Raw genomic sequence first — 14206 nt, 5'->3', positions numbered from 1 at the left:
TATATATATTAATTATTAGTTAGTTACGTATACTTACTTAACCTTAAATAAATAATAAGTAATAATATATATATATATATATAATATATATATATATATATATATATATATATATATATATATATATATACTCAATATACATACATCAAATATATATTTTAGATTATACATATATGTTATACATGTATGTGTATACAGTATATATGTATTTCTTTCTATTTGATATATTTTGTCAAGACAAAGAGATCCGTCCTTAATTGTTTCAGTATCTTTTGAGAATACGTAAGCTAGGGACCGATTTGTATATACTTTTCGTGTGACCCGGATTTTAAAACAAATTTGTATATTTTTCTGCTTCAGCTCTCGAACAATGATCCATAAAATATTTTAGTCGTTTCAACTTTATACAAATTATATCAATATTTTGATAATATATTAGATATCTGATAGCTACAATGGTTTAGAAAAAAAAGCTTAATGTTTTCATCACTACACTATTTTAAATCTTTGAAATAGTTTCATATAACTTGTTATTATTATTTATTTTATAATAACATATTTATATTCTATGTAGTAATAATCTACATGCATCAATAATTTGCGTAATACATAGTATTTAGATATAGAACTACAGGTAATTAACTACATAGGATGTGTGGTTCAATAACACATCAACATATTAGATTAAAGTAGATATTGTCATTTGAATATTATTTCATACATTATGCTTTTTTTCCTAGATAAGTACTTTCTTATCTTATGATATAATATAATTTTCTGACTCTCTTTATCAGAACAGAAAACTTCCTTTTATAATTCCGAGAGTTGCACACTCAAGTATTCCAATGCACTCTCAAATATTTGTTCCATAAAAATTCATGTTAATGATCTTAGCATAAATGGAGAATAGTGGAAAATAAAAGGATTTGATTTCCTTTTATACTAGATAAGACTCGTTATTTATAGCAAGTAAAATTATTGCTTTGCTAAAGTTACACGACTTGACATGACTCTCTTAATTAATTTGACAAAGAAAAGTAACTTACAAAGAAAGTCAAGATTAAAGAAAATCCATTCGTGTAACAAACATGCGACACATTCATAGACAATCTGTATTAAATATTTAGCATATTGTCAAGTATATACGTATAAATAACCATTACAAAACAAAAATAATAAAATGGTAATGGCACATATGGTTTTTTTACTTCAAACGTGATACAATTCAAAAAGTTAAGCTTTTCAGAAAAAGCGAAAAACTATTTTTTACACGCGTATAAAAAAATACTGTGAGGAATGAGTAATTGACGCGATTATTTGGTAACCAAAGATCAATCCAAAAACCAGGAGTCTTTATTGGTCTTTATTGATTGAATTGAAAGTTCTTCTTTTTTCTATAGTAACAATATTCATATATTAACAAAATATTCAGCAATTATCTAATGAAGTATTCAGGCAGTTATCGTTTATCGGTTCTTATAAGAAAAATCTGTGTTTTACACGCGTAAGTAAAAAAGACCATATTTGGTTCAAGCGATTCTTCATATCTTCATATTTCTTTTGTGAATTTATACATTTTTTAATTTAAACCAACTGTGCGTCGATTATTTTGGTTTTAAAACATAGCCCTAAACTGAAACCGAAGTAATAATATTACAAGTAATTTAATAATTTTAGTACTTATAGGCATTTTATTAGAAGGATCTTAATACAAAATCTATAAATAATTTAATTGCGAAAAATATTACTTTGGCCGGGGATCGAATCCGGATCTCTTGTTATTCCGAATGTCCTTCCGTTAAATTTCCGAGGCCTTAGTATTCTTCACAATAACTTATACATGTAGAAACCAGTATTGGAATATATCTAGATATAAGTACTAGTGAAATTGAGATCTTTCTACTTAAGTGCTAGATATAGTATGCAATTTCCACTAATAAAGTATCTCAATACTTCCAAAAAGGCACTTTTTTTTGGAAGATATTTTTTTGGAAGTATCTAAATTCTTAGATATTTTAGTGCATATCGTACTTGATACTGCTTAAATATGAAAAGATCTCTCAATTTAGATATTTGTACATTGAGAGAAAGGATTTTATTAATTTAGTAAGCCACCAGTACCTTTAACCGGTGATTGATAAATAAGTGACAACAAATTTTGTTGTTGTGATTGCTACTGTACCAACCAATTATTAGTAACACGAGCAAACTACATACAATCTAATCTATCTTTTGGATTTTAGATTCATTTATAGAATTCGTAGATGATCGTGGAGTCTTAAGTCGTAGGAAACCGACCAAGCACAGCCAAATATAAAGAGAATCTATTTTTTATAATTTGAGACTCTGCAATCGTTTACGACTTATATATATATATATATATATGAACTTCTTATTTGTTAGCGATACTATTAATTATTTGATACATTGACGAATTAATTGCAATAGTAACAAATCGTTTTTTAACAGATATCACATTTGCTTTTCCTTGATTTGTTCCTATAACAAAATCATTTCTCTTAGTGTATTTGTGTATATCTGTGTATCTAAGTATATTCCAATATGATAGAAACAAGGGCTTTTTCGAACGATGTAAATAAACAATATTAAACAAAAAATTTTATTGCAAATGTGAATACATTGCAAGTAGAAAATAAAGCCTTCATAAGCCTGTATAAATTTAGATATTAAGTGCTTAAATTCAATGTGCCTTTATGTACTACATATGTAGTCATTTAAATTGCGCGCCGAATTAATTTTTTAATAGTTTTTAAAGTTATGTCATCAAATAAGTACTCACTGTGTGAGAATATTGTTATATAATACTTTATCCGAAGGACGTTCTTACGAACGCTCTCAGGACACAGAAACGTCTTCTTGACGTTTCCAGACGTTCCTTGGAGATCAGTGCTGTACAAATTGTAAGCAAACTTAGTTATAAGAATTTTTCTTATAATTTTTCTAGTGTATCTCTGATATTACTGTTTGCGATAATATGAATAGTGCAATGTACAATTCTACATTTCCTCGAACGTCTGCATAGGCGGCTGTGAGAATATTCAGAGAAATTTATAGTTCCTCTCACTTTATTATTCTGTACCGAAGCGGATAATGTGTCCTAATGAATTTTAACACGCTAGATAAGTCGTGAAGTGTGATAAGCTTGCGAGTTGACGTCTTACAAATTTATAGATCATTACGCAGAAATATAGCGGCACACCGAAATTCCTATCTCTCTTTCTGCCTCACTATCCTCCGAGTTCCTCTTTAATCAGCATCCTCGATTTGCTTCCATGGAAAACTTCACTTTGTATAATTATACACAATGAAATATAGATTGCATAATATCACGTTGTCAGCTGCATATCATTAATTAAATCGTCATTTTAAAGATATTATATTCTCTTTCTATTGTTAACACTCTATAATAAGTATACGCGCGTGATAAATGTAGGACAGATTGCTCTCATTTCGCAATGACAATTAAATATATATAATTATATATGTATAAATTATATATACGTATAAATATGTAAGCAACTTTTATAAATTCTTTGGGCCACGATCGTTTCTCGCAACGGTTTATCAGATTAATTTCTCGTTATTCCACACAAATTGATTATCCAATCATTCGACAGTTCGTATTCTTTCTTTTTGAGGACAAAATTACCGAGGCGGAATACATCAAGAAAACACCCGCCTGGATATGTCCGTAATCAAGTTCAGATAATCGGCCGCAATAAGTAAAACCATTTACAGCAAACGGACAAAAAGTCTCATAGCTTTAAAAATCCACGTGCCTTATGCTAAAGTGTTATCAATTGATTTCATCAAGCGATTGCTTAATTGGTCCGTCGATTGTTTCATAATTGACGGTCTGACAAATTGGCTCTGCAGGATAAACGATCGGTGATAAATTAGTCGACGTGGCCTCGATACGCGATATTTCGAAATAATCCTTGTAATGTTACAGCAGTGACGTGCGTTTTAATCCATCGCACGCGGACACATATCACTCCCCATTTACAATCGAAAATATCCCCTTTTGCCACAAATGATAGGCAAGTTAACGATGCGATTGCGCTTCGTTAACTTATCCAATCTTTTTCGTTGTCGTGTTGTTAAAGAAAATAGAATTATATAGAATTTACAAGGCTAAGTACAGTACGTGCCTCTGTTCAAAGGATTACGTAATTCGATGATTCACTACGTCTTCTGTACCTTTCTCATTCTTTCTCTATTATTTCATTAAAAGAGTATGTTTGAGAATATTAAAGGCCATAGAGGATATAGTAATAAATATGCTAATTCATTAGTGCACATTCGTCTCTTCATTGTTTTTCCTCAGCCAACGTCATTAGATACCAAATGAAATATAAAAACATCAGCATGTTATTATATATAGAGCGCTCGTTTACACGGTGAAGATCTAACAACACATATCTATTTGCTTTCACTATTTTACAGCAATCTCATCATTTAATCTTATTGATTGCTTTCTGTACAAATTACACTCATTAAAAATAAAACAAAGAGATGATGAGGCACACTATGCAGCACATTGATCTTTCTCGTTGAATTTCACAGATTTAAAGTCAGTAATTATTCTTATTCCATCAATTTTCATCTTTCCTCACTGCAGCGTCTTCATTAATGTTGTAGTTCCATTTCATTAAATTATGTAATTATACTCATTGAGACCTTTGAATATATTATCGACTGCAAATTAATAATCCTGATGACTAACGATGACCTGCAAAATAGATAACATCTCAAAAAGAGAGTTCAAGATGTTTCATAGGTTAAAGAGGTAAGAGAAATTATCCAAATGTCTTTTCAGCGACTGTTCACGGACGTGAACAAATGAGAGAGTACAGGTCCAAAGTTCTCCCTTTGGTAAGAATTTTTCGCGGGTGACGTGCATTGGTGACGGGGAGGAGAGAATCGAAAAAGGTGAGCTTCACGAGAGAAAGGACGGCCGTGGGATCGAACCCTCTGGGGAACGAGAAGACGAATGGAAGCGGGCCGGTAAGAAATCGTGTAAGAAACGCGACCTTCCCTCGACACTGCCTTCCCTTCATTCTCTCGCTCCATGACACGAGAACTCGGCGACCTCACTATCGTTGTCTGCTCGGGCGACGTCGCGACGTCTACATCGCGAGGACAGCCGGAATCGAGAGATCGGCGGGCTTTAAATGTCGAGCACGGTTATATTTGGAAAAGAGAAAGATCTCTCTTTTTCTCTACCGTTTTCGCTATTCATCTTTTTTCTTTAAAAATTTTTATAAATAAATCTATAAACAAATAAACTCTATTGTATAATAACTCTATTGTATACGTAATGGTAAAATAGCCTATAAAAGGCTAAAAATACATTATACATTGGAACTATATATATATATATATATATATATATATATATATATATAATAATATATATATATATACTATATTCATATATATATATATATATATATATATATATATATATATATATATGTATATTAAAGCTATCGAACGATAGTGAAATCTATATGAAAACGGAAATCTGGACTGCTTCATCTTTCATAAAATCTAACGCAAGCAAAAAATTGACTTATAGTCGAATATCAATTGTAGATATTTTTAAGATCACATAAATAAATTTTTATTATTACTGATGAAGACTACTATGCAATCGAAACGTTTGGTATTTCTGGAATTGTTCAAATATAGAAGATTATTCTAAACAATATTTTAAATAGCTTATGATATTGCTCGTTATTGGCCGTTGACTTCCCCTCTAATTATCTTTGTATTATAGCTAGTCATTTTCATTATTATTATTAAATCTGTACCGATATAATGAACATACTTCTATTAATTGTTATAAGCTCTACAAAAAAAGGAAAATATACAACATAGATTCTAGCTATAGTTGAAATTAATTACGTTGTTTATTTGTTTAACTATAACGTTGCGTGATGATCAAACATAATGAATAACATTAATGTAAAGTAAATTGCATAATTTGATGGCAAACATAATCTATAAGTACGTATATAATACATAAATTTAATTTTAAACGTCAATTACTACGTTAATTACTATCTTATAATTTTCAAAATTGTCAAAAATTTCAATTGTAGCAAATTAAATCGAATACTGTATTAAATTAAAATATATTTCTTTTTACAAATACCAGACGTCCACGATAAATTACGTGGATACAGTCATGCAATTGATTTATTGCTCGACCTCAATTATTTCTATTGACGTAATATTTTCTCACAATCTCACAATATCCAATATGTGTGTTATATATTTTTTTTTAATATAAATCATATTTTTCATGTATAAAGTGCCATTCATAAATGCTGTTATTTATATGTTTTATTGAATCAATTCCATTCTCGCTCCAAGTCAGCCATATTATAAATTATAATATTGCTTTCTGCATCACAAATATTTAATTATTATTTTTTTCTGAAATTTTTGAAACACATTTTAATCAAGAAACTGGTCCTTCTGTTTTTATCTTTTATACATTCCTCATAGCAGGAAGCTAAAAACGTCTTTATATCGATCGTGACGTGCAGCTCGTCGTTCGGAGGTTGCTATTCGAACTGGAAAATTAAAAGTCACGCGCAACGCTCTACTATTTGACGCGCAGCTAGTTATATTTCACTTCGATCTGTTCATCGAGCGACGCATCTTCTCTTTTTCTGTTCCTCCGTCGAACATTCGGCTCCGTTTCGCCGATCATTCCACGGCAGCTGAGTGTACGGAATGAATTGTTCCATGGAACAATGTGCTTTCCCTTTCCTGCGCCTGTCCGTTCGACCGGCAAATTAAAAATTGCGTACTGAGCGAATTTTCAGTTTCGCATCATTTTAAAGCGATTCATTTATCAGACTGGGCCGTCTTGCAGGGCGAAAATTTTCGAATTTGCTACAAACACCGATTAGAATGCTTTGCGTTTCGATGTACCGCGTCGTTAGTCAGATCGCACAGTAATCCGACTGTTCCTGCGGTGATGTAAAGAATTAAAAGCGCTCTCTACAACGTGTCGCAGACCATTAAGCCCGTTTAATTTAGCATTCGAGCGTGGATGTTGCGCGAAGCGAATAAAAACGACGAGCGATCCTCGAAGAATCGCGATGAGTTTTATCGCGGAATTATTTTAGCGGTGGTATGCTAACAGCCGGGGAACAAATAGCACGACTACAGCAACAAGTGCACAATAAGGTAATCGACTGTAGTAAGGAGAAATTACGGTCCATTACACGCTTGCGTCTCAAACGTTGCAAGAATTTTTAAGTTCACTTCGTACGCCACTTCGTTTGCCGCGGGCGATGTAGCTTGCAAGAGTAACTGCATGTTGCATTTCCTCTAAGACTATTAAGCGTACTAAGGGACATATTTGCGACATTGCTGTAAATAATGTATTTAAGATGCATTTATTTATTTATTGTTGCTTCCAACCTTAAAATCTCGACGCAGCCCGAAACGTATCAATATTGTGTGTGCATTTTCGACGTTTAAAGATTTATTAAAAACCTAAAAGCAAGCAAATGAATTAATTAAATATATATATATATGTGCATGCATGCGTGCGTGCGTGCGTGCGTGCATGCGTGCATGCGTGCGTGCGTGCGTGCGCGCGCGTGTGTGTGTGTGTGTGCGTGAAGCAAATTAATAATACCCAGAGTTTATGCTCGGAATATATTCCATTTGAAATCTCAAAAATGTAGCTAATATTTTAAATTGTTTATCTTAGATTTATTTAATATTTATTTAAGATTTATTTAATTTTACCATGATCTTTATTAATAAAATCATTTTATATAAGTCATTAATTTTTTATCTTCGATGTACATAAAATTAACATATAAGAATTTTTTATCCTCTTATGAATTTTTAAAGTAAGAATCATAGATTTTCTTCAGGCTTTTAATTCTTTTGCATTTCACAAAAGCATTTCATTTATGCACCATTTTTCGGAAACTAACGGAATTTTTGCAATGACTTAAAATATTCGTGGGGATACGAACCGAATCTATGCAATCATCGTAAAAAACAATCGCTGTTCTCTGATTTTGAAAGTCCGTATCAGGTCTTTCGACGAACGGCGTCGTTAACGGCGCTATTCTTGAAAAGGGCCGACTACAATAGTCCACGTAACGAAGTACTTTCTTTTCTAAACAACTCTTCTACGACGAATCAGGTGGCGTGAGTCCTGCACGGGCTGCTTTTATCGTCATATTAACCTCGCGAGATAAAGGCTACGTCCTTGAAGAGGTGTAAAAAGAAACGGACGTTCTGTGAGCTTAATGAGATGGCTCGAGGCTCGCCTTTCATCGTGGTTGAGAATAAAATCGTCGGAATGGCGCATTGACTCCATAGCCAGTGTCCTTTTTCTCTTTCGTTTTACAAAAAGTAAGCTATCATGACTGTTCTATAGATATATATTCTATATATCTATATTAAAGAAAAAAAAAAAATCAAAGCGGATCCTTATCAAACTTTAGAGATTTTTGTCAAAATTCTTATAGCAATGAAAAAATAAAATGAAATTGAATTTATGAAAGTGGAAATATCAGCACAAATTATGAAAAAAATTAATAAAACACAATTAATTTGATACAATTAATTCTTTTAATAATATATTTACGTAAATATAAGAACTAGATTTATAAAGATAAAATTTCGTTTTACTTTTTTAAAAGTATAAAGAATGAAGGTACCACGTTAATGTGGTTACCACCAAACAACACGCTCCAATTGTTGTAGAAATCAGACGTGCCAGAATTTGATTGATTCTCGCGGTCAAACTTTGCACCGGTAGATCAATTTTGCTTTTTCCATTACACCTGCTATCTAGACACGTGTTGTTGGATCAATTGAAGAATTATTGTTCACTGAACATTTCAATGAATAATACATTTTTTGAGAAAAGAATATAATGATTGAATTTAATGATCGACTACTCGCAATGTCGTAATATAGAAGAATATATTGTCATTTACGGATTTGAAGTATAAAAAGCATTTTCCAAACAGCATACGTCCAATGGATGTCATGTGCTGTCTGGATTTATAAATGCATTGCGTAAACTCATCAAATATCGTTTCAACTACAGATGCCAGATTAAATTGAGAAAATATTAGCGTCATTTCTCTTTGAACATAAAAGGATTAACTCTCTGTAGCTGTCGGTTTATTGAATCCACTGATTAAATCCTTTTATCAAAAATATTAAATAATTTAATTTTCTTTATATTATCTGCAAATTTAAATTATTCTTGTTAAAATATATTTAATATTTATTCTTTTTTGTAGTTGTGTTGCCTTGAAATTAATTGATGTTTTAATTAACATAAATTAAATGAGTCTTACTCAGCATCAACATATTAGTTCCGAAGAGTTAAAAAAAAATAGAAATTTGAAGGATTAAAAAGATGAATTATCTGGAGTATTTTCGTTCTTCTTAAATTAAACAATTGAATCCAAAACGTATTGTGTGACTTGATATGAATAACTCGAGAAATTTGAGCGTCAAAGACTCATTGTTATCGCGAAAAATATTATCACATACCTTAGTAATCGAATTGGAAAAGATATCTGCCCCAAATAGTTGAGAGATTCTAGAGATTCGAATTCTGGTTGAAGTAATATTTTTTCACAATAAGTTCTTAATGTTTTGAGATGCTAGTAGCATCATTATTAAATCGACAATCAATTTAATTGTAATATTATTTCAGCTTCAGCTTATGATTGTGTTTTAATTCCAACAGTAAACGATCTGCAGTTTATAGAACTAGAACTACAGAAAAATTTATTCAAAATTTACATATAAAAATACTATTAAATATCAAGATCTAACTTCGAATGACTCAGAATTACCGCCAAATATTTCATGTGTGATAATAGCAAGAGATAAAAATTGTTTTCTTATAGAGTTCTAAGAATTTTTTCAGAATTTTTTATTTATTTTTTGGTATTGCAATTTTTTTTATAAAATATTTTTACCAACATAAGAAAATGCGGAGAAAATGTGGTACTAAAAAATTCTGAAAAAATTTTCAAAATTTTATAAGAAAACAATTTTTGTCTTTTGTTGTTTTTCTATGAAGTTGATAATATTTGAGTAAAAAATTATTGGAAATCAATATTCAGCGATTTTTATTAATTAATATCTTATTAACTATTAAAATTGCAAAATGATAGAGGACTTTTCGACTCAGTTTAATCCACTCTATCTGCGCACACAATATTTGGTGGTAATTTTGGGACATCTTGTACATATATGAAAATTTTTTTTACATTTATAATATCTAAGCAATATAGTATAAAATTAATATGTAAAAAAAATAATCGCAGTTTTGCTATTATGTCATTGCTATGCGATGCCATTTCGCATTATAGCAATAATGATTGAAATTAATTAATGTCTTCAATCATTTTTTTCTCAAATACTATACAACAAAAATTCTTTTTTTTTCCATGAAAAAATCAAAGAGATTCTGAGAGTAGATGTAAAAAAATACCCATATCTCGGCGTTTTAATTTTTTAAAATTAATAAGTAATGTTTTTGCATGTGAAATTACAATACATAATAATAATTATTATTATTATACAAAAATTTTGAAAATATATGAAAAAAATAATTCTCAGTTTTTTTATTTGGACTTATCGCATAATTTCACATGCAAAAATGTTAATTATTTATTTTAAAAATTATTATATTATTTAAAATAATTGTAAAAAGCCAATATGAAGCAAGTACGATAAATGGCTGCATAAAAAACATTGATGACTTGATCTGATAAAACGCCGAGACACAGGATATTTTTTTTTACATCTACTTCCAGAATCTCTTTATTTTTTTCATAGGAGGGAATGTGTGCTGTCAACTTTTGTATATGAAATTAATAATCGTGAAGCGGATAATATTGATATTTCCAACTGCACCAAATAGAAACGCCTCTGAGACACACATAATTGCCAGTTAAAGTACCCCTCCAATTAGCAGTCGTGATCCCGCGGATGAGTTTCAACGGCCGGATTTTCACTCTCTGATGCGCGATATCAGAATGCGCTGAAATGGCCGGAACGAAAAATTGTAAAAGAAAAAAATCGTTTATTGCCCCTTTCCTTATTTTCAAAAATCATCATTCGTGAATGTTAAAATTCGCGACAAGGAATATGACTATTTTCGTCGTATCCAACCCGATACGCAGATCTTACTATGAAGGATCAAGTATTACTGACGTTTCACTGGTCGCAAATTATCTCGCGGTACTATTAAGACCAAGACAACAATTCCAAGTTCCGGTATCTATGGTTCAAAAGCTTGTACTTCGGGTCACGAGCGTCCGTGAGATCGTTTTGGCATTGTACATGAAATTAATAATCGTGAAGCGGATAATATTGAGATTTCCAACTGCATCAAATAGGAACGCCTCTGAGCCACACATAATTGCCAGTTAAAATACCCTTCCAATCGGCAGTCGTGATCCCGCGTCACAACGATATGCTGTTCCCCATTGTATCATGACGACCAAAACAAGATAAGGAATCCTCTGGTAATCAACTGAATTAACGGGGAAACTAATTTCTTGCTTAAAAACACTACGAGTTTTCACGTCAATTAAGTTTAAATCACTGCCTCCTTGTGAAACTAATATTAGAAATACTAGTATTAGAAAATAATACCAGAAAAAAATCAGTTAAACTTGTGTGCAAGATTAAAGATTATCGATTAAATTTAACATTATCTTCTCCTAGAGGAAGACTGTACTCTCGAAGCAGCGAGATCTGTTATTATTTACACTTCCAGCCATTTTTGTAACTATATGTAGTACACGCAAAAGTCGATAATTTAATTGAGATGCATCAAATTAATTCCATGATGTTGCCAAATTAATTCAGTTGATATTGCTTTTAATCCCTCTGGGAATTATAACTAAACTTTTTATGTCCTTTCTCATTACTTACGCTGTATTTCTTGTCGATGTCATCCATAAGATATTTATTTGTAACTTATGCGCACTCTCGCACTAAAGAATATACTTTCGAGAAAATTACTCGTCTCCCACAGACCAAACGTCGCCGTTCAAGCGGCAAACTTTAACCGCATTATGAAATTCACTTAAAACTTTCAATAAGTTCTCCAATTGATATCTGAATGTCCGCCGAATATGACGTTCGTCTTTTTCCCCTCTATGTTCTCGGGGGGATAAATACCGTCGATGGCCATTATTGATCGGCAACATAAAGTCCACTATAGATTATTATCTCTGGCGCATCCATTTCTCCATCGTAGATTATAGATTCCCGGGTTCGTGTTCAATTTTCTCGAACGGCCATCATAAATCTCGCTTGAAAATTGAAGGCTCCCTCCTTTCTCGTCCGGCTGGACCGAAAGGGGTATTCGCAGATTCTCTCAGTCGGTTTTTTACCGCTCGTCAGCAGTTCCTCGAGTTCTTTTTTTGTTCGGTTCACCGCCACTACGGCTGCCGTGCTCTGCGCATAGTTTCCGCCGAATAATTACTTTGCATGCCAAATCTCCATCGCGACTACCCTCGTCGGTCCCCGTGACGGATAGCACCGCGTAAATTAAAGCATCAGCCGCATCACAGCCGTACGCGTTTTCCCTGCAATGCGATCTCGGAACGAAATGCCGATAGCGATAGCCACGGCTCGTTTGTGGACGAACGATTCACGACGGGCATTTCTCGGTTTTCTTAACCGTGGAAAAAGCTAGGAAAGTTATTTTGCGGAATCTACACACTGCCACAAAGCATTCAAGCACACCCTTCTTTTGCGAGCTCGAAGAACCTCGAAGGCAAGCGAATAGCTTCGAAACTGTCGAATCAGAACAGCTTATCGAGGCAATTAAACTTTCCCGCTGTAATACGATGGAAAATGCTTCACGTGTATATACGTATGATACAGGGTGCTCCAAATATAATGAAAAATATAAATATCTCGAAAAAAGTGCACAATGTAAGAAAAAAATGATATTATACATAAAAAATATTATGTTATTATGCTCAAAGAGAACCATAACGTATTACTATAACATTTTTATACATTTTCACATGCGATATTTTTCTCTCTGGACAGCAATAATGAATGATCCAGTAGTAGATAACGGCAGGCAAAACTGCCCGGCAGTCAAACTCGGACGATTGGTTTGGTGTTTATTACAAATCGATGATCGGACGCGCGTGTTGAATCAATTATAAGCCCGTGGTCGGCGATTATTGGCCGATCGGCTGCGGATTCATACGGCCACCAGCGAATGCGAGCGGAATGAAGCTGCATATGTCACACGTGCATCACGCGCACGTCCCAGGTCCGAGTCATCCCGGGGGCGGTTACATCCTCTCGACCGTCACCCACCACTCGACGGAGGTCAAGTCGTGTTTGACAGCGACACGTTTGGAGGGTCATTACACGCCGGACGTGCGTGTTGAGCACACGGGCTTACTATCAAAATTCTGACATATGGCCGAATTACCTGAACTTGTTAATCGCAACGTGGCAGTTGTTGTAATCAAGACATTCACACACCGTGGAACTATTAATCGTAGAAATCCTATAATAAATCCTATCAATATAGTCTGATACAATATTATTATTGACATATTTTTTAATATAAAGGAAATAATTCTTTTAAATAATGTGACGCAAATTTTCATTTATTTCACACTTTTAATGACAAAATATTTATTTAATATAATTTAATAAAATATTAATTACCTGTTCGAATATATAATATAATTTATAATCTAGAGTTTTATAAACATAAATAACATATTGTAATTATTAATTTAAAAGGAAACAAAGAATAAGCACACTATCAAAGTCTTGCAGTCTTGAAATGATATGAAATCCAATGTCTCCTCATAATACTTATCAAAATATATAATAACACAAAATTGTTTAAAAATTTTAATTACTTATCACGCTCTTTGTTATAATACTGATTACAGAAAGTTCAAATTGATAATTTGGGAATTTCTATTAAAAGCATAATTTTTTTATTAACAGTTTTTTTTATAAAAGCTTTATTTAGCCTTATTTGGCCCTATTTGTCCTCGCTTTTAATATGACAAATTGAACCTCTTGATAACTTTGAAAGCATAACTCAGCATTTAATCTTGTTTACTTGTAAGTAAAGTTTATATATTGATAGCGTTCTAATAAGATTTGAATG

Source organism: Atta cephalotes, assembly GCF_000143395.1.
Source record: "Atta cephalotes unplaced genomic scaffold scaffold00001, whole genome shotgun sequence".
Classification (NCBI taxonomy): Eukaryota; Metazoa; Arthropoda; class Insecta; order Hymenoptera; family Formicidae; genus Atta; species Atta cephalotes.
This window is presented reverse-complemented; position numbering follows the sequence as displayed.